At 42.1% G+C, this 23,321-nt stretch overlaps 1 protein-coding gene across 4 annotated transcripts in view; it reads right to left on the reverse strand.

Moving 5' to 3' along the window:
- The window catches only part of RAPGEF6 (Rap guanine nucleotide exchange factor 6), a 132,902-nt gene that overhangs the window by 108,305 nt on the left and 1,276 nt on the right, over positions 1-23,321 (reverse strand). The window lies entirely within an intron of this gene.

Raw genomic sequence — 23,321 nt, forward strand, 5'->3', positions numbered from 1 at the left:
AGACACCTCCTCTGAAAGGAAAGGGCTATAAAAGGACGATGCCGAAGGGCAACAATCAGCATTACAACAGCAGAACACAAAGTATCTTCTGGAAAGTTACAGACCCTTTCCATATCCTTCCCTATAATGCCTTTACATACTCCTTTCCGCCCAAACCCAACCAAAACACGATTATTTATGAAAAACGATTTCTCCACATGCTCACATTATTTTATTTTATAACCTTTGTTTTCAGAGCTTTTCATCAGCTGAAATAATACCTGAAACTAAAGCACATATCTACCTTCAAATAGGATGCCCACATGTATTCTTCAATCTTTGACAGAAAACTACCTTGCCTAGGTTATTTAAGGAGAAGTTAACTCATGTTTTCTATCCAACTGGCTAAAACTGTAGCTCCGGTGAGCCCAGGGAAGGAGAGGAACTGGGCAAAGAGTGGAGGGATGCAGGCAGAAGTTGTTAATCTTGGTAAAAAGGAGATTTTCTAGACTACAGAGAGATGACACTGCGACCACCGTGATCCTGCACCAAGCTGCCCGGGATGGTTTATTTGCTTTGCCTCCAGTTCTCGCAGCACCGAGTTCACGAGCGGAGGGGTTCTCAGCTGCTCCATTTAAAAAGCAGCGGACATCTGTTCCTTCCTATCCTTCAGATGAAAGAATACACTGCACAACATAGCGTGTGTGTCAGCAGAAGGGCCGAAATCAAGGGATCGCTCTGCGGACGGCGCCATTATCGCCAAACCCAGCCACGAGGAAAGCGCGGCCCGGCACCGACCCGCCAGCAGCCCCCAGCACCCTTCGGCAGCAGCTTTTATCACCCCCGACACACACATCCTTCGGACAGAATCCTCAACCAGCTGCTAAACCAAAGGCGGTGTGAAAACATGGAGATTTTGGTAACGATGTGATGTTATATAAATCAGCTTTCTTTTATGGAAACATCCTCATTCCACTATGCTATGAAGTGAGTCACGTGAATAACGAGACTACTTCTCGTTTTTCCCTGCCAGATGCTAACTCACAGAATTACCACAAGATGCCACAACTGCAGAATAAGGGAAAATAAAAGAAGCGCCAGTAGCATCAACTGAAAACTCATCACATGAAAGCAAACCGGAGAACTATTACCATCACCCATTTACCCCCAAAGCACTTTTATTTGAAGGTAGTTTGCTGCCTTTTTTTTTTTTTTTTTTTTTAAAGGATGGGGAAATATTAATTCCTTAGTTGCTAAAAAGCGACTTTTAAAATGAAAGGAATAAACAAAGTCAGCCAAAAAAGTCATCACGAGAATATAATCAAACCTCAAAGTTGCTGGGGAAGTGGTGATCATCCTTAGTTTCGTTATCAGCATCTTTTTTAAAATACGACCGAGATCTGGACGCTTCTGAACAAGTGCCACAGCACAGAAGCACCGAGTGCTGCTGGAATCAATCCTCCCCCCCTACGGCCACCTCCACTTCAGCAGCACGCCAAGTGATGCAGCAGCCTCTGTACCCTTTTATTTATCCAAGAAAGTTGTTAAAGCACAAATTGCTAGTGTCCTAAGGCTAAAGTGATCTGCGCAGCTGCCTCTGAAGTTTGAGTTTTCTTTTAACAATTTAATGTCCACCCTCAGTAAAGGGTTTAGCCCTGCCTCTCCATCACCTGAGCCAATGAGCAAAATTTGTGAGTTTGTATCATTTCCTTCTGCTTCACCCTCTTCTCTGCTTCTTGGATTAAAGGTGAAAGACTGGGAATTTCACAAAGCCTGGAATTTAGGAGCCAATGGAACAACGGTGGTCTCAAGCATGGAGTTCTAAATAGAATTTTCCAACCAACCAACCACCAACAACAAATCCAGCCAGTACGACCATAATTCACACGAACTGCACTCATATGCTGTGATTCCATAATAAGGTCCAAGACCAATTCCCCTGCAGCGTTAAAAGTAGGCAAAACCAGTGTGATGCTCTGGAACGAGGATGAAACGACTGCATCAAGAGCAACTTTGCTCTTGACAAACATAAAATGAAAACCTGATGCTTTTACTTGATGTGACCCCAGCCAGGTGTTCCCGTAACACACGATTATTTTAAAACACTAAGCAGGAAATCTGTTCTGTTTCTAAGGAAAATAAATTGTTCTGAAATGACTTCATCGTTGCAGATTCTGATAGATCTCACAAAAAGCCATCCTCAGCAATTGCACTGAGGTATCAGGGAAGCAGAGGAAACCATAAATCCCCGCTGAGTCCCTTTAGCACTGCCCGGGCCTGTGTGTGCTTCACGTCACCTGAAAGGGCACAGCCAGCGCAGTTCCCACGCAGCTGCGCCCAGGCAGGGCCACCCCGTGCTGGCCGTGGGACAGCCGCCCGCCGCAGCGGGCCGGGGCTGCGGGATCCCACAGACCCCTGCCCAGCTCCCAGCGAGCTTGGGCTTCGCCGACGCCCTAGATCCACACTGAACCTTCAGTGAGGGGTCTTCGAAGAATGCAGATCAGCAGGTGTCAGTCAGTCAGCCCGGAGCTTTGCGCAGGGAACCAGAAAAGAGCAGGAACCCGCACAGCAGTACCAGCACTTCAAAGCCACACATAAGAAAACAGCTGTGTCAGCAAGTTCCAGACAGATTGCTCTCACATGCAAACCTGTCCCAAAGAGCTACGCAAAACCTGTCTCTCAATTCCACCCCAAACACATTAAATTCCTGTTGCAAGACCATATGCTTGGCTCACTCAAGGCTCCCCACACCCAACCCACACGGGCTGCCAAGCCACCCAGGATTCCCTGGTTCACGTACAAGAACCGGCTTCTCACACAAGCGCAAAGGTTGGCTGACGGGATTTTGCATCCGTGCTTTTTCCAAGGTAAGACAAGACAGTTGCCAGGATGCATAATTTTATATGCTTCAGAGCAAACAAAAATGTTACCATCTTCTGAAGATCTGTTACAGATTCAGCTCTATTACAGATAATGTACTTTAAAAGAAACAGACACGCATTTCTGCCTTTGAGACAACACTTACACCACACGGTAACTGCTTCCCAAATTCCACTGACATTCAAGACGACCGTCAGGTACAAAATCTTCCAAGGAAAAGAAACTGCATGGTTGAAAGCTGCCACAACCTCCCTATTTGTTCGTCACAGAGCGCTACTTCTTCCTCTTCACTGCTCCGACCAGAAAGCGCCAAGCGGGAAATGAGGCTGGAAACAAATTTCAGCAGAATGGGGCACTCGCTTGGTATCAGGACAAGGATTTTAACACACTCCTGGAGAGCGGCTGAATTTCTCTGGGTTAAAATTTGTTATTTACCATGCCCAGATTTCAGTAAAGCAAACAGAAGTAGTTCTTGGAGCACGGAGAGCAGGTTGTGTAAGCTGTAACTAGGAAGCTTTCCTCCAGCCTGCTGCCATTACTTGCCTCACAGTGATTCAGCAGGCTCCTTATACAGACTGAATGCATCTTTTATTAGGAATCCTGTCAGGCTCAATAAAGACTTTGTCACCCTTAGGGGGGTGTAGCAGAAGAGAGGAAATGTTACTCAGCACGGTTTATGGTTTTCATTGCTTCCCTTCCTGTTACTTCATCGAAGGCTGGAATCCGCGCTGTTTCCTTTATTCTCTGTTTAAGGCCAATTGTAAAAATAGTACTCCCAAATTCTTTCCTGATAATGTAATACCAGCAATAAAAACACAGAAACATGCTTAAGTTCCCCGATCCACTTTTTATATATTCAGATATCCGTACAGCAAACTCACCAACCTTAGTCATGCTGGTTCACGAAGCCCGACCCACACCCCCGAAGCCAGATGATACACACCGTCAGCTACCTCTGAAATTTGCAGGAGGAGCCATCAACTCCATTTAAACGTGCGCAGCAGAGCGTACGGTCCCTTGGCTAGAAGGAAGGTGATGAGATGAACCAGAAGGCAACTCCTCCATCTTCATTATTTACTCTAGCTGTTCAGTGACAGAAACATTTGACTTCAATAAAAGTGCAAGTGGTGCAAAAGCACATCAGCTCAAGACTCTTCACTAAGAGTAACAATTCCCTTTAAAGTATCCTCCTATTCAGCCGGAGGCCATTTTAAAAAGAAAAAAAATATATATATATTTAAATACAAGCACTGAGGCACTCCTAGGGAGGAGAAAGGATGGATTAGTCAGTCAGGTGAATTAAAATGTTCTCAAAAGACTTTAACAAAGTATTGTGCAGAGAATGACATATAGTTTAAGTAGCACTCCTAAGGACTGAAGCCTCACCATGCCGTGTAAGAAATACCACCAATTCAAAAAGCCTATAAAGTACCTCTCACAGGACACACTAGCAGCAAACTCCTGCGTGATCTTAAATCACTGCCTGAGACTGCACCCAATAATATCTGTATAAACTGGTTCAGCTACTTCAGAGTCATATTCTATTATTCAGAAAAAAATAGCATATATTCCATAAAGAAGTTTTCCATCTATAGTAACAGGTTTTCTGGCCTTAACTGCCGGTCTACTATGGGTGTCCTGAGCAATGCTGAGTTTTCCTAGGACCTTGCTAGAAATCGTAATTCCTGTGTTATGATTTTGTAATCTGTTGAACGGCTTCAAATGACCAAGAACTTGATTGCTTTGATTTATACATGTCCACACCCTCCATCAGACAGCTATGGACCATAGTATAACCATGATACCAGACTCCTGCCTAAACTCTAAACTTTACATCTACCCATACAGGTGATAGATACTGGTTTCTTCCAAATGAAGAAATGTCAGTCTAGTGATTATAATATCTTTATACAGGAGAAAAGAGGTAAAAAGGGACTCCATTTCACTCCTTTTGTAAATCCAGGAAGCAATTACAATTGACAGCATCAGTTCATAACAATACAGCCACAAATAGGCAACTAAAATCTGGCTTTTGTTTTTGTAGACTGACAGAAGTAACATTTGCACGCTTTGATTTTTATTTTTTCTTCTCCTCTGCAAAAATAGCAAGTCTCTCAATAGGGCCAATACAGTTTCCTTATATACTGTTTCCTTGTAACATGCACACAGGGCTACAGGCACAGACTTAAGAATTACATTCCACTCTTAGGAATAAAAGTATCCTCAATAAAATTTGAAAAAGTCGGATCTTGTTTAAGAACAGAGGTCCTAGAACCACTATTACTCTTCATTTATAGACTAAAGGTACCTCTATTCAACAGAATACTTCTGAAAATTAAAAAAGAAAGCAAAGGATTTCTACATGAAAATAAAAAGTTTCTTTACTCACCAATAGCTCCCCACACCCAATACAGATAAACACATTCTACCTAAGAACCCTGGACTATGTTGATATAAGACTCCAGCAGAAATAAAAACATTTAAAGAAATGAGGAGGGGAAATTTTATATTATTTTTACTGCTGTTTCATCACACTGAGTCAGCATTTCTGGAACCCTGACTTTGCAAAAGAAAAAAAAAAACAAAAAAAAACCCACCAAACTTCCTTTGGAAAAGCTGATTTTGCAGAGTGAAATACCAAGGGCCCTGAACTGGAGAGACGGGAACATCAAATGTCATTGCTTCAAAGCAAGCAGCTTATGGAGAGTTTTGAATATCTGAAGCACTGTTCAGCCCTTATCGTGGTTCAGAACAAAAGTACGGTTATGAAAAAGTATCTTCAAGTAAAACATTACCATAAAGTTCCCAGACACTCATTACTTAGTTTTAAAATATCTTTCAGACTTATATGCTGATAACAGAAAACCAAAAGCAAGCTGCCCTGAAACACTGAGCTCCTAGAGTTCAATAGGATGGGAATCTCAGAATATCCACAATTAACCTCAATGCTTATATCTATTAAAGAGCAGGATTTTATACCAAATACTTTTCAGTAAGAGATCAAAAACCATAAATACAGCCTCCTTACCTGGGCTCTGGAAAAGTCACCCAAAATCAACAAGCAAAATGGGAAATTTGAGGCTTCCAGTTCAATCAACACTTTGTTAATTCTGACACATAGTCAGCTGCTTGACTAGCAATCTCCCTTCCAGAGCACAAGCATCCATCAGAATAGCAAATTTTGGTTCAACCTGTTTTGTCATAACTCCAAAAACATCAGTTCGCTGATTCACAAAGAAGCTCTTTGCTCTTTTAAGGGGAGCAGGCAAGAAAATATCAACATCTGAAATTTCCTTTTAGGAAAAAACAAAAAAACAAAAAGGAATCATGGTAGGAAAGGTCAGAACACTGAAATGCTAAAGAAAAAAAAAAAAAAAAAAGAAGATTCTTATTTAATAAGAAATTTGGTACAAAAATCTGGGGACGAGGGGAGAGGAGGTGGAAGATGAAACGCAAAGGTCAATTCTATGCTTATCTGTAACGACAACCTGCGAGTATGTCTGCATGCAACTTTTGTGTTGTACATCCGATTTCGTTACCTAAGCATGACTTTGCTCTTCCCACACAGAATGCTCTTGTTTTGTTCCATTTCCTCCCTCTTGGACTAGAGCTCCACGGGCTACTAATAGAGATTTAAAGTGCTTTTTTTTTTTTTACCGAAACGTAATCCTGTTAACTCTACACAAGCTGCTATTCTAAAAGATTAGCTCCAGGATAGGTGCTGCAGGAAGGCGCAGAGGCAACGAACACAAACTGGTCCTACAGACACGGCGAGGAAGAACGAGCCACATAGGACAACGAGATAGACAGATAGACAGGCAGGCAGACAGGTAATAACACCACATCCACACAGACTGAGGCGGGAGGATGTGCTGTGCTCAAAACCATTACTGCCCATTTCCCCCCGTAAAGGCCTAAGCAAGTGCTGTTTGACATCTAACGCACAAACACGCTCTGTTGTAAGGGTTTCCTCACTCGTTTTCATCACGCTTTGCCCAATGTACCTTTGCGGCAAGCCAACGTTGCTATCAAGGTCTCATAACTACAGCTCCAGTTCAACAGGTATCTCAAGCAGAGAAAAGACTAACAGACAGAATAATAACACTTGACTGCAGTTTGTTTCCACCACACTAATCATCAGATTTTTATACTAATGGATAAGAGTATTGTAATTCTTATAATGGCACATTTCACAGTTTAGAATTTCGTATTTCTTTGCGAATTCAAGCAAGCAAAGATCATTTCTGTCAGGAAATTAAGTCCTGATTAATAAATAATAGTGAAGACAAAATGAGATCTCTTATCAATATTGTAACTTAAGTCACCCACTCGGTATCTAGGTAATGGAGAGGAATACAGCTCTTCAAACTGCCTCAAAACATTTTGGTGCATCAGTAAAACATTACAGTCACCACACTGCTTCCAACTAAAATATTCTGTGTTTTCATTCAACACTGATGACAATGCACCAGCACATTAGAGAAAAAAAAAAAAAAACAAAACAAAACATGAGAATGAGCAGATTATAATTGGAGAATAAAATATCACGCAAAAGTAAAGCCCTCCTACAACCTTTTTCAATAAAACCACTGGAGGAAAAAAGAAAAATCAAGCTCCAGCTGTTTTATTCCCATAATCACGCCGTTATGAACTGTGGAGGAATTCCTGTAGAGGACAACTAATACCTGTACAGGTAACTCCTCCTGCATCCTGGTATTAGGGTACCCAAGCACTACCAAGCAAGTTACTGTAATTTACAGTAGGCCACATCCCTTCAAGAAGTTGTAAGGTACCTCAATTCAGACTCCCACAGTGTAATTCTACTACTGCCAGAACTACTCCAATATCCTCTCACATGCAGAGGAATGCTAACATGCCTGTGTACATGTGTACCATATATTGGCAAATATATATATATATATATCCCTCATCAAACAGAAAAGTGTAATCAGTAGTTTTTTGCATCTTCACTTGTAGCAAAAAAAAAAAAAAAGCCAGATTTACCTACTCCTACATTTGAATGCAAACCACCACAGCAAAACTCTAAAAACTGACACTGCCACTGCTTTAAGATCTGTTTTGTATTTCTCAACAATACCTGTGCCATAAACCAAAGAAGCTTACAGATCCAAACCGAGGAGTTATATTGTATGTGTACACATTCATGTATCTCCATTAACAGGTTTCAAGTTTGAAATCAAATCAACAGAAATATCAGAGGTACGGATACCTGTGCACTTTCCTAGTAATTACAATTGATCATTAATGCACGATGTTGCAAAGGGAATAATTCTAAGAAAATTAGCAGCTTCAACATCTGGAAAAACAACATACAACTGTACTGCCAGAGACTGTATCAACCACGACATAATATTGTTACTCAGGAATTTCTAGCTCCATCCAAATCCTGTAGCTTACCCACTGGGCACCCAGCTTCCCAAAGTGCAACAAACTTCATGACTAACATCTACCACAGAATTACAGACAAGATGCAGAGCAACTGCCTTCTCCACCTCCGTACTAAATCAAACAGGTACTAATGGATTACACGTGAGACATGGGCTACTTTGGGTTGTAGTATATGAGATGACATGGAAACCTCTTCTAATCCAACCAGCCATTCCATCCTTAGAGAGACCAAAGACTTGTGGCTATAATTACCTTTGAATACAAACCCAACACAAGCCAATCTCAACCTTCTCATTCCTATGAAACCATGATCAAACACTAATTTGTAATACAACACACCAGAGATTCCTCCAACCTCCCTCTTCCAGTGTTATCAACCACAGCCTCTCTGGAGGTATAAAAAACCCACTTCTCAACAAATCACCGTTTCATCTAAAAAAAAAAAAAAAAAAAAATACTTTTGTTTTCAGAGAACACGACTACCATCATTCACTGAAGATGAAAAAAACCCCACCCTAATACTGAACTTAATCTGAGTATCAAAGTTCAGTTTATATGCAGCAATACAATGCATTAATTTAAGACTCAGGCTTTTGACTCATCGGCTCCCATTAAAGATTTGTACAGGGTGATGAAAGGCAAAGTCTGGACCCAGCAGCAAAACGCTGCAATAAAAGATTACACCACCATGATCTCTGGACAGTCACACTTGTGACCACAGCCACGGAGAACACACATTCGAGCTCGCAGCCCACCCCCCCACAACCCCCCCCCCCCAAGAAACGGAAGGATCCGGTATTGCACTTCACACATTTTACACAATAATACTGAAAATTAAGACATCTCTCTTGCGTGTTTTCTTGAAAAGCTGCGTATTTGGAGGGTATTAGCCTCTCATTCAAGGTGCTAGTAAGCAGGTAAGTAGTTACTAGGTGCACTCTGTACAAGGGTCAGGAGTGGAAGACCTGCTATCTACAGCCTCTCGCTGTATTACATAAGCATGTGCAACAAAGAGCTATATAATTATCTCAGATAAAATACATTAAATGAAAAAAATGTTTGACTAGAGCCCGGGAGAAAAAAAAAAAAAAAAAAAAATCAAAGCCACATTACCGTTTGCGATACTAAACACGGAACTCCATGACCTCTGAATTCTACGTAGTCAGATATGCTGGATTTGAGAGACCCAAACTAAGCGCAAGAGAAATGCACAGCTTTTCTTAAAAACAGGGCTGTGATCAACTCTGGTTATGTAGCACCTGTTAACTATAGGTCTTTGATACACCAGAATCCCCATCTTTTAGATAATGTGTACAGGGAGGAAAACAAAGTTCCTCTCTTGAGCTGTGAACTCCACCCAAAAGCGCAACCCAACGGCACGGGAGCCAGGCTGACATGGCAGGCTAGCACAGACACGCAAGCTGAGAGATCTTTCCTAACGCTCACACCAGCTGGATTATGCCCCTTAATTTCTGTACTAAGACTGCCCATCAGTTAGGAAGAACCAGCATATTCTGAAGTCTCCGCCAAGCATTTTGTAAGTCCCATATAATGGTATCTGTGGAAGGGTTTGCTGAAGGAAGCCTTACCATCCAACCCACATGGAGCCAACAAATGTATCTGACAGGAGGTCAGTAGTCTGATACAGGACTGCCAGTTTCCTTCCTACTTCAAATGGGAAACAGGAACAGAAACTCCTTCTGCAACAGTTGGAAAGACCACTTCTACTTAGCCAAACCAGCATAGCCTATGGTAGGCTGGACAACGTCAGACAGAACACTGAGAACGCAGGATCAAGTTCATGTTATGGTTTGAGCCCAGAGGGCAACTGAGCACCACGGAGCCACTCGCTCATCCCTTTCCCCTCAGGAATGGGAAGGAGAAAATAAAGAAAAAGGCTCAGGAATTGAGGTAAGGACAGGGAGGGATGATTCACCCATTAGGGTCACAAGCAGAAGACCGACTTGTTCTTTTTCTTTTTCTTCCCCGAACATCAGTTTAATTCAGACACTAACAACAACACTTAACAGACAGAGCAGGACAGTGAGAAGCATTACCACATCTTAAAAACACCTTCCCCCACCCCTCCCTTCCTCAGCTTTGCTCCCGACATCTCTACCTCCCCCCTCCAGCGGCGCAGGGAATGGGGGGTGCAGCCAGTCCTGCTGCTCCTTCCTCATCGCGGTGGGGGGAAACAGAGAGTCTTTGTGTTCTTCCCCTGCTCCAAATGGCTCCCCTCTCATGGGAGACAGTCCTCCGTGAATTCTCTCTGACATCCTTCCCACAGGCCACACTTTCCCGAGCTGCTCTGGCGTTGGTCCCTCCCATGTGTTGCAGTCCTCCCAGCGCTGAACTACAAGAGCAGGGGCCTCCCAGAGAGTCCCAGCCTTCCTGAGGCAGTTACCTGCTCTGGAGTCAGGTCCTGCCCGGGCTGCAGGAGGGCCTCTGCTCCACTGGTGACCTGCATTGGCACAGGGGACAGCCTGCCCTCTCCCCACGGGCTGGAGGGGGGATCTGCACCAGCACCCCTCCTCCTGCTCCTTTCTTCCACTGACCTTGGTGTTTGCATAGGAGACCTTCTCACAACTCCTCCTTGCAACTCCAACTCCTCCTCTCAAGTTCCCCTTCTTGAATGTGTTATCCCAGAGGCACAGCCACCGTCACTAATTGGCTCAGCCTTGGCCAGAGGTGGGTCTGACTGGGAGTTAGGGGAGCTCTGAGAAGCTTCTCACTGCTACAGCTCCTCCCTCACCACCAAAAACCCTGCCACTCACACAGACCCAGCACAGTAAATCAGATTTAAGTAGCATATCCTCCCTAGATAACCCACAATATCTAGTGGCCAATGCCAAGCACAACCCTTGTGACAAGAGCATAAAAAAATCTCCCAGGATAAACGTGCAACATCCCACTAAATACAGAACAGAGTTTATAAAGGCAGACCTCGCTCTCCAGCTCTTTCAAATGCAAACTGTCAAGGTGAAAAAAAGAGCAGCAGCTCTGGAACTCTCTCTTTGGAGGAATTCATATTTGGCCAAAAGGCCAAACTGTATGTGCCTGCAATACAACACGCTGCCACAAGAATTCTTTCCCTCCAGACCAAAAGGACCAACGTTTGAGGCTCACTATTAATCAGCCTTTGGAGGACAGGCTGCTTAAATGTCAATGCTTTAATCAGGCACAAAAAGATCACAAAGAGAGAATCCCTTAAGGCAGTTATTTTTGTTCTATTCGGCAAGAATTTGCTAGACACTCTTAACATTCTAAAAGATAACCAATAATTAGGAGAGCTAAGGAACCTAGAGAAACCAGATGCAGAATGCTAAACAATTTGTGCACGCTTCCCTGAACAAAGGGTATTTCCAAAATACTGCATTGAAATCATCAAAAGAGGAAGAAGGGCGTATCACAGTTTCATCAAACAAAGGAAAACCCTCTATATTTTAAGCCTGAGGTCATTGGAACAAGAGGACCTCCTAGGTTTAGAAATAGCTTGTCTGGCATTATCAGCATGAGCAAAACTGTAATGGTAAGCCTCTTGTAAGAAAGGACATCAGTTCTGGACATCCTTTATAGATCTGTTCTCCAATACACTTCTCAATGAAAACGAATTTTTGCACGTGCTTGAAGAGAAATCCTACAAACTGGAAGTTTATGCAGAATGCATGGTCCTCAGAAGCATGCAGCTTCTTCGCCGTTGATAAGACAAGACAACCACAAGCCCCTTTTTAATGCCAAGAGTCTCGTTTCCACCTGAAGATTGCCAGCTCTTAACACTTCTGTGCTGGGAGTATGAGTACAGCTGCATGCAAGGGTTATCAGACCGTGGTACATGATGGGGCAAACACCAGCAGCGTGCTTCAAAGAGCAGTGTGACAGGGATGCTGAGAACTGCTTAAAGATATTTGACTTCTTTCTGCTCCTCAGAAGCAGAGCCTGGCAACGAGTGGGCAATATCTGGGCACTTTCACCCCGGTTTCCTCTCACAGCATACAGACATGCAAGGTCGATAAGACTGAGTTTTATTTTCTTACTCTTTATTTGCACTACAAACACATAGCCAGTTCTCCTTACACAAAGTGAGACAAGAATGACTTCTGTCAAAATGAACGTTACAGAAAAACTCCTCTGTAAAGCTCATTCAAAATAAGTTTTGGTATACTACCTGAAGAGATTTTCTTTAAAATTTTTTTTTTTTTTTATGATGGCTTTTTTATTCAGTGCATATTTTGGGCCTTTAATACTGTTTCTATGAGGAATTTAACACCTACACATCTTGACTGCTTGCCCTCCACCCTCTGCAGTTCTGGAGAACAAAAGCAGTAAAGAAATGTATTTTTCTTCCATTTGGCAACTTTTCTGAATGCCAAGTGTACTTGCAGTTCTCTCCCACCTCCTTCCACACCCGTTCTCGCCCTTCTTCACTATTCTAATACCTCCAAGAAGTTCCTATTGCAAGGTCAGTAACAAGGCACTGGGCTTGTCTTTTAGCTCAAACTAACAGTTTTATTAAACACACCCTTACTACCTAGGAAGTCCCTGAAATGCACTGTTGAAATTCAGATGGCACAATAGAAAACAGGTTTTCAGAAAAATGTTACATTACATATTTAAATTTTAATTCCTTGATGCAAACTTTTAGTTACATTATCACTCTGCAGACTAAGTGCACGACCCCACTGCACAGGGAAAAGTATATATTAAAGGAAATAAGGTCCAATAAAGAACTCCAGGACTCCATCGTTATTTCTGGTCTCACTCTCAGAGCTGTCACAGTTGCCATTAAAATGAAAAACCAGTTTTTCAAGCACAATAACTGGAAGCAAGGATAGGAAAAGTAATCTCAGAGCAACAACACTTCACACGCTCCCTGGAAGATCACTGGGAAACAGCCACCCAGATTCACTCTGACTTCATTTGCTGCTTTTTAAGGTTTGTATGAAGCAGAAGTCTTACTACCTCCTGAAAAGAGCTAAACCACGCTTGATGCTGGGAAGTTACAGGTACTGGATTACCTGGTTACCAGCTCGACCTTAGCAGAATAGAGTACAAACCAGGAGATGCTGCACTATCTGCTTGCTGACGACTCCTGCGGCACGCTCGCCGGCGTGCAGGATCCCCACAGCTGTTCTCTAGCATTAAGAGTCTTCCGTGATAGCAATGCTCAGAAAACAGGTGTCATTTTTCAACCTCCTACAAGCTAAATTTACCACAATCTTAACATCAGTTTAGAGAACTAGCCCTTGAAATACTTGATCAATAACGAGTGACCCAGTCTGCAAAATCACATCCACTGAGCCCTAAATCCCACATTTACTGTGAAGTTTATCATGAAGCAAGCTGCTGTGACCTCTGTTCTTTAGTTACAGTTACTTTGGCCAACAGCTTGAAAAAGATCCATAAATACTATCTGTATAAGCTTCTAGCATGCTACAACAACCACGCAGTGAAAACAGCAAGTTGCTGTTCTACAATTGCTTCCCAGATACAAAAGTCTTGTTGACAACTATATCATCAGGCCAGAAAACCCTAGGAACCACTGACTGCATCTTGTAAAGCCAGCTTCTTGGAGCAAAAAATAAATAAAAAGAACAGGAAGGATGCGCATCCCTTTTGGGACAACCCGATAGCCCCTGAAAGCTTGCTGCTCCGGAGGAAGGGGCTGCACACCGAGTCATCCCGAGGCAGAATCGGGGCAGCGTTGCCACAGCCCAAGTCAAAGCAGAGGCCACCAGAAAGACCAGCCCAAGAGCACAAGTCCCCCACCAACCACCAGACCCGGTACTGAGGCGAGCCATGGCACGGGAGCTCTTCCTGGGGGCTGCTGGTGAGATAGACCAAAGGCACAAGGCAGTGAGAGCTTTTCACACGCTGTCCCTCCTCACCGGCAGCAGCACCGGCACCAAAACCCTGCTCCAAATACAACCGGCCCTTGCCACAGGTCAGGCTGCAGCATCAAACCTCCCGGAGGCACTTTCTGCCCTGAGGTGAAGGGGAGAGGAGTGAAGGATGAGAGACTTGGAGAAGACTTTGTGCTCTGAGAATCATTTCACCGGAAGACGAGGAACTTGATGTATTCTGGAGATGTTTGATTAAATATTCTTAGTTACACCCACACCAGATTCTCAAATTCCTTTAACCAACAACCAGCACTGAATCAACAGGCACAATGCTAATGAAATAAGAGCCAGAGTATCTCTCTGTATTGGGATTATAACAGAATAAAAGGCTTAAAAACAAAACAAAAAAAAGCAATAAAAAGAGATCAAGCCACACCTGGTAACAGGGGTTTCAGACAAAGCTGCTCCTATACATACCAGACTCTGGACACATTAAATATGACACAAGATACTCCAGAGCATTTCTTTAGGCCGAGGCCAGCTCTTCCAGAGGGAAGGCAAGTGAAGACATTGCTGCCTGCCACCACTAACCAGGGCAAAGTCCTCCCCAGGTCTGGGAGCAGAGGCCCCATAAACACCTTCTAATCTAGTGAGCTCCGCGGCAGAACCAGCAACACATGCAGCCCACAGTCAGCTTTCTTCCTCCCATACAAGATCCAGACATATAAGAGTGTGGTAGAATAGAATTTCCTTTAAAATCCATATTTATATATATATATATATATATATATATATATCTTCCAGAAAAAAGATACCTAAAAATCTTACACAAGGTGTGCAGTAGGCACCCATACAGAGGCACCCGCAGAACAGTCACAGAAAGTAAGCGACAGTGACACCCAAATTCCAAAGCCAAATGTTTTGTTACTGCTTTTGTTGTGGCCCCACTTCCTTCAAATGAATCCCAACAAGCAGCAGCAAGTAAGATTAGGCAACAGCCTCTGACTTTTTTTGTGTAACTACACACAATAGCGATACTGTACGTTCATAACATTTAATTAGGGTGTTCAGATTCAACAATTCCACCAAGTTTTGGACACAAGAAGTGCTCGAAGGCACAAGACCAGGCAGCATGCAACTGTGCTCATCTGTTTCTGTGATTGTTTCATTAATGCCGTTCCTCGAGTTCCCTGAGGCTCAGACTTGTAGCTCCGTCTCAGCCAGACCTAACTGCACGCTCGTTCTTCAAGTAAGCCGGACTAGCACTTAGGCGGGAGCACTCCAGGTTTCAAAAGGCCAAGCCAATGCTTGAAGATCTCCATTCAGTTGTATCCCGTAACAGAACCACATTCCTACTCACCGCTTCGTTTTAATGAATCAGAATTGGAAATTACATCCAGTAGACAAACAAGGCTTTTCACCTTGTCATGTGTAACTCAGTGACTCACGAAGCATAAACCCTGAACTTTCTGCAAACAATGCCAATACACATGAGCCATTGTCCACAGAGTTATTAGCACGCTGTAATTCAATCTCCTCTTTAATACCTCCATGTTCTGTATAGCAGACTTCACACTACATGAAGGAATTTGCATTAGTCATGACCCAAGAGCAGCAGTTGGCAATCGAAAACAAAGCATCAAACTCAGCTGGTTCTGCCTGGCTACTGAGCCGAGCCAAACAGGTAGGAGGAAAGGGCCAGGGCAGCCAGTTTACAATAACTCTCTCGATTCTGTAAGAGAAAACCAGAAGCATCACTTGCCACAGAGCCAACATCTGTCTCCTTCAGGGAAAGCAGCAGCAAGGCCATCCCAGTGACCCTTCCTTTCTAAGGGATGCTTTAGAAACCAGGGTGGCTGTAATCAGTTTGAGCACGTCGCACCACGCCAGTCACGGGGACGCTGCCGGAATTAATGCTGATTACCTTACACCGTAAAGACGTAAGCACCAGGTACTTATTTAACCAATAAAGAAGCCTTGATTGGGCCTCAGCTGCCGGGGAGATCAGAAGCCATGAAGTCACAACTATTAGATGGAAGAACTGTGAGGGTGTTCCCAGGTTATTAGCACTGTATTAGGTGATGAACAACAAACGTTCAGTCTAATTTACTTTTCTGAGTTTTTATTACAAGTTTACTTGCTTTGGCATTTCACCCAACCTGAAAGGCAAAGAAGAAAATGGTTTTGGAGAGGGGTTTTTGTGGGTTTGGTTTTGACTTTTTAATTTATTTATTTTTTATTTTTTTTTTACAGCGTCGGTTCATAATGCTCTGGCAAAAATAATTAATCAGGAGAATTCATACCCCTACCTCAGGGCACCTTAAGCATCTCAATGTTTCCCTGTTTCCATCTGAATTTTTTTTTTTTTACTCCTTTCACTCCTGCCCGAATTTTCCTTTCCAGTACAGCCTTCAACATCCTTACCCACAATACAGGTTAATACAGACACAGACTCAAAAACCAAAAAACTTACCCGCCCAGCAACATTCATGCTATTTTCTCTACTTGTTTAATATTAAATTTTTTGAACAAGGAAGCTTTGTTAGACAGACTCTAAATTTAAGAAAAAAAAAAAAATCTATTTGTCACTGACACTTCAGTAAAGCCAGTATATGTACTCGGAGCTGTACCAGTGCCCTGAAACCTGATTTATTTGGTTGGAAACATGAATCTATATTTGACTAAAGTCAACAGGCCTTAACTGTTAAGAAAGCTGGAAAAAATATTTATTCCTGCGAACCACTAGCAAAGTTTCCTTGCAGGTATTCCAGACAGACAACAGCTGCAGAACAGCCAAACCAGAAGCCCTCCTCTGTGAACACGGTACCTTGTCCAAGGCTCAACATAACATTATTTGTTGTCTCCGAGACATAAATAATCAAAAGATTAATATGAGCAACACATTCAGTCTTGCTGCTGAAAGCACAAACAAAAAACAAGCCCAAAAAAATGGTCAAAAACAAGAAAAAAACCCTCCTAAAACAGACATTGAAGCTCTTATAGCTGAATATTTACATATATTAACATTTGGTTAAAAACTGGTAAATGCTCCAATATTGTATTTTGGTTCACTTGAAACAACAGATGGATTTTATTTTTTAAGTGTAACTAATTTAGGGCTAATTTCAGCTTCAGAAAGTGTGTTGTATGTAAGGTTCCAACTAGCAATAATCTGAATTATTTGGGTACTGAAACATATGCCAGGTTGTTGAGTACTTCTGGCCAAGAATCGACTGCACGTCACAAGCGTGGAGCCGTGTCCACATGGCAGTGAGAACAACTGCAGTAAAATAGCCAAATCCCACCGATTTCAAGTAAGACTTTGTGAATTCAAAGTCAGTCTTGCAATCAGCCGCAGATTAATGAGCAAGAGGAGGTTAGTTTTAATTATGCAGAAGAGAGAATTGACTCTGCCCAGTCTCGGGGAGGGGACACACTGGTTTCCCAGGCATGCTTACTAAGACTGACCGACTAGCAGCAAACATGCAGCGATTGGTCGCTATTTTCATTTTTTAAATAAAAGATTGAGACGCATCTATCAGAGAACATCATTCTTGATCACATCAGAAAACAATGTGCAAATACAAACTTTATGAAAATGAATTATCAAGCAGCATTTTAGTGAGGTACTACAAGAGTTTGCATACTTGCCTTTTTTATTACAGGAAAACCACAGGTCTAATTGAGATGAAAACTCACGATACTACACTGTATTAAGAAGCAGAAAATAAGAGACAACTATCCACCCAAAGCACTCTTCCAAGACAAAATAGAGGAAAATGTAAGTACTAAAAACTTCCTAATTCATCAAGCTGGCAGCTGAAGAGACGCAGCTCTCCCAATCCTCCAGGATTGTCAACGCTGTATTTATCATGAGCTTAAATACGTTAATTTAATGAGCAGCTTGGAAAAAATGTGGCTTTGTTTTACCTTCAACTGAAAGTTATGTGGCAGGGAAGCACAGGAGGAGGAGAGAAGGTGTATTACTGTCTCATTAAAAGTAATAAAGAATTTCAAGACCTGCTTCATTAACGAAGAAACTATACTCTGCTTGTGAATAAGACTCAGTCTTAAGAACTGTCAGCCACCAAAATGACATCCAACGTGTCACTCCTCAAGGTTCCACTGTTCCAAACTTTGATTTTACCAGATATATAGCTATAAAAAGAAAAAAGCTTTACAATACATTTTATTTAAAGAGACTAATTAAGAAAAATCTCACAATTCTAGGTCTTTTCTAGTCTTCAAAAGATGCTGATAGAATGTGGTGTCAAGGAGGCAGCGCACAGGATCGGCGTGAATGCACTCTCAAGTCTTTCTCTAAATCTGCAGTTATTCAACATTTTTGCTAACAAAACAACTGATTCTTCTGCATTTGATTTTTCAATCATACAGAACAAAACTAAAACCGTAACTGTCGCCTTCACAAGACTGCTTGTAAAGTATTCATAATTACATTACAAGGTTTTATGCTCTTGTAACTGTAAATCATAATTGTTGTCATATGAGGACAGAAAGGCAATCTGCATAAGGTACAGGACGACCCAGCCAGGAATTTATTAGCAGTAAACTGCAGGCAGGTCAGTACACGTTCGCAGCCACTTTGGTTATCACCCAGTGATAACCAATACACTGACTTTAAAGGTCTCTGCCAACTTCCAGGCACAGTCACATGCAGACTGAGCCCAGACTCTGCTGCTTAAGGAATCAAAGTTACATAGAGCTGGTCAGTTCATCTCTGATACACAGGCTGGAGACAGGGGGGGGCCCACTGGCAAAGAGCTACAGAACAATCTCAAGTATTTTACACCAGGTAACTGCTGGTCGCCTTCACTTTGAGCTCTTCCAGAACTGTTACTCACATGACAGTCTCACAAAGCGTCAGCTATAAAAGAATTATCACTAACAAAAAAATGGGAATGAAAACATAAGACAGAGGTTAGGTAGTAGAAAATTATGGCAGGAGTCAGGTTTCCATCACTCCTCTTTCCCTGTTTTGGAGGCCCACATACTAACAGTAAGGAATTTTTATTAAATACAAACCAGCATCTGCAACTTCATTTAATACAAATTTATTTTCGGCTTTAAGATAATTGCAAGCGTCTAGATTTTTGTAGCAATTCTACAATTGTGATTATGTTGAACAGCTATCCAAAAGCAACACTGTTGTTACATTAACACTGCTAAAAGCCCAATGCAAACTACAGAAACAATGGATTTTAACAAAGGCTAATCCCCTGTTTCACCTACTGAGTTTACAGAAAATTATTAAAAGGATGAAAAAACCCACTTCAAAATACCAGTTATTTCTGGAAACAAGAAGCAGATGTTCTCCTCTGTTTGGCTCAGCTGTGCTACAGTACAAGAGTGCCTTTGTTATGCTGTCAGCAATAATTTATTTTATTTATTACAGCCATTTTATAATGCCCATCAATGTACTATTTGTGCATGATTTAGATTCATGCAGATCTGTTTCTCTATATATAAGCCATCGAGAAGCATCACATACACACTCCAAATAGCAGACCCTGTTACGACACAATTGTGCAAATTGGGGTTTTTTCTCTTTCCACAATTTTAATAAAAAAGGAACAGGAAGAGACGGAGGAGTGAGTATTGCCAAACAAAGTTGAATTAACATTAATCAAGAATCACTGAAACGAGACAAAGTCAGGAAAATACAAGAGAGCTTAGAGTATAAAAATTAAACTTTTAATTCTTTGTATTCCAATAAAGGCAAATCTTTCTGAACCATGGAAAGGAAATAGTATCTAGAACAAAGTCATGAGGAATTAAAAGGAGACTATGTTGGGAAAAGATCCATGAAAAATGGGAAAAAGCACGCTCACGGCGGAGGGGAAAGGAAAGAGAAAGAAAAAGGAGCATAATCTTCTGTTATTTTGCCCTCTCAGCCACTGAGACCTTATCTGTGGTAGGCATTAAACCACTCCCCAAAAGACTAACATCACCACCTTTGTATGGATCTGATAAGGAATTCTGGGCCTCAAAAAAATTAAACCTGTAACGAGAGAGCGTACACGGTGGCATAAACATTCATCCATCCCTCCTACCGCTTTGAACAAGCCATTTCCTTCTAATAAAATCTTCCTAAATCACTAATTTAATACCCCCACCTGTGACAGAAGAAACATGCAGGATGATGTGCAAAGACAAAGCTGAAAGACTGCACGGAAGGACATAAATAAACCCCGTATTCCCAACCCGCGAGGACTGGGGGATCTGCAGGTGTAACTACTTGCACATTCAACACCACACAGACAGCAGCAAAAGACAAATGCAGATATTAAAATATTTAACAAGTGTATGAAATCCTACAGTCTAAATGAAAGTACGGGGATTTTTTTTTTAAGTGATAAAATGTCCAATTACTGCAAAGGTTTCCTCTATCTGACAAGAGAGCGCACACAGAAGAGATGATTTGTTAGGATGATCCGTTATCGAAACTAACATTGGAGAGAACCCTCACCAATTCTGCTCTTTCAGGCTGAACCAGACAGACAGACAGATTTATATACAGTGTCAGCACCCGGTCACAATCAATCTATGTAACCAACGAGTCATAAATTTTACTGAAGCGGGACTCGCATCCTGGAGTGGCAAATCGGCCACATACATGGGATCAGTCCATGAGCAAACATTCTGAAAGACTTTCCACAAGAAAGTCCAGCTGGCATCATGTATCTGTGCAATTTTATGATGCACCAGGGCAGAAGGAAGAAAGAAAATAAAATAAATTTTTTTAAAAAATCAGATTTCCCAGACTTAGGCAGCACCAAAGAAAGTTTCTAAATGGAATAACACAACAGCAATTTCATAAAAATATATACACCGTTAAATGTTAGCTACGATCTCTAGGAGTTCATCAAAATAACTCCCCCCGCCAAATAAATTAAAGATTATAACACATGAAATATCTGAGCAACAACAAGCAAAAAAAAAAAGATCAAGTGTGTACATGTCTAATATGCATAATTTATACACTTTAACAATTAGCAAACATTGGAATGTTACCACAACACTGAAAACTTGCCCTAACAGATTTTTTTCCAAACAAAAATATTTGTAGCATCAAGAATAAAATTTTTTACTTCAGCAAGCCATCGAGATGATTCCCCAAAAAATAAGTAAATTATTAAAATACTTTAATATTTTCCTGTTTAGTTCCTCAGATCTTACAAATTAAAACATTTTATCAAAAAGTCCTAAAAATGAAAATCCTATGGATAATCGTTACCACTCATAAGTGAAATTTGAGGGGTGAATTATCTATCTGTATTTTTCCAGAGGCTGCTGTACAGATGACAGGTATGAAGCACCAGACCACGCTACTCATCAGCACAGCCCCAACCCTGTAATTTGTACTACCCAGGTAAACTGCTCACATAAACGGCAGGCTCAGAAATAGAGAGGGGGACAGAAGGGGACTCAAAGCAATTGCAACTCATGTGGTCGAGCAGCTTTGGCTCATCATAAAATATCACAGTTTAGGGAATTTTGGGGGTTTTCCTGGACTAAAATGCAAAGTGGACGAGCAGCCCCGCGCAGCTGATTTCATGTGGGAAGAGCTGATGATACCTTTCCGGAGAGTAGGAGGGGAGAAATGAAGCCACACTTTTTTGTCTGTGCACAACTGGATACTTCAAGACAGGAGTCACCAGCTCGTACACCCTGTGCGGGGACACCCAAAACTGGGGTCTGGCCCCGCCGGCTGCAATACGCAGGGTTGGATGTCCCTGGCCCAAGCCTTGCAGCCTACAGGAGAAAGCTGACAAGTCAGGATGCTTAGCACAATTTTTTTAAAAAAATAAGTTTACATTGCAGTTGTTTCCTCTGATTCCCTTAACACCCCATATCCATCTGTCATCACATCATGGAGAGCATGCTTGGGAAATCTGGCAGACCGCGGCCACGCTGGGGAGGTTCAATTTTTCTGTTTTGTGTCTGAACAGGTAGTATAGCTGCAGAAACAACGTGCTATTCAAACAGGGAGGTGCTTTTCTTGAAATCAGCTTAGTTTCTAAATGTATATAAACAAAAGTACCCCAAGAAAACAAAAGTGATTTGACTATAATTATCCACTCAGCAACAGGCATCAAGAACAGAGGCCCCGATCCTGCCAAGTTTTAAGTACGTATTTAACTTTAATCACGAGGAGTCTCACTGTGCAGTGTCTCTAAATGCCTGCCAGAAAAGGGCCAGATTAACAAGGGAATTAAGATTTTTTTATTTTTTTTTTTTAAATCATTTCAGAGGTGCTATTAGTTAGATCAGCAAAGATCAGGTTTACTTTTCCACAACTGAGATACCTTGGCAAATTCAAACCCGCACGCAACCCCGATGCCAGTCGCAGTGGGAATCTAGAGATCCACGTGAACCCACGAACGTGGTCCAGTGTAGCTGGACACTGTGATATCTGACAGTTTAACATTACCAGGTTAAGAGAAATATTTATTTTAAGGCAGTTTTAGCCAAAATAAGGTGACAGCCCTCAAGAATTCCATGACAACTGCTGGGGGGAAAACTGGGGATGGCTAAAAAAGAAACATTTTAAAGAATAACAAAGCGCCCTACAGAGGCACAAAACATCGGTATTGCCAGAACCAGCAGTGGGCAGATGTTTCGGGCCAGGCCAGATTACCTGTTCCCCAAAGTCGAAGCCCTGACGAGCCAGCGGGGTATGCTTGCTCATGAATGACACTTCTGTGATGAACCCAGTTGCCCAACACTGCAAACCACACTGGCAAAGGAATTTTGCTAACTGAAGACTACAGCTGAAGAGAAAGAAAGGTCTGAAGCAAGAGGGGAACGTTAAAAATAAGAAAACAGAAAGAACAGAGAGACTGGCTCATCATTAATTTAGGGAGCAGAGACGCAAGGAGGAATATATCGGATATCCCACGGCAAGGAGCCGTCGGGACTGAACGCGTGTCTTGCCCTCACAAGGCTGCCTGGGTGTAGAGTTGGAGTCTCTGTCTGGCGAGGAGGCACTCGGAAGCAGAGCTCCCCAAGAAACCTTTGGATAATTAACTTAGAAGGAAGACCAGGCAGGACATTCTGCTCTCCATGAAGTATCAAGGGAGAACAGATGTTTCCCGGTCTCAGAGGGACAAACTCAAGAGCGTATCACTTCATACCACTAATTCTTGAGCACATTTAAAAAAAAAAAAAAAAAATCCCAGCGAGGGAAACAAA

This window comes from Athene noctua, chromosome 12 (genome assembly GCF_965140245.1).
Source record: "Athene noctua chromosome 12, bAthNoc1.hap1.1, whole genome shotgun sequence".
NCBI lineage: Eukaryota > Metazoa > Chordata > Aves > Strigiformes > Strigidae > Athene > Athene noctua.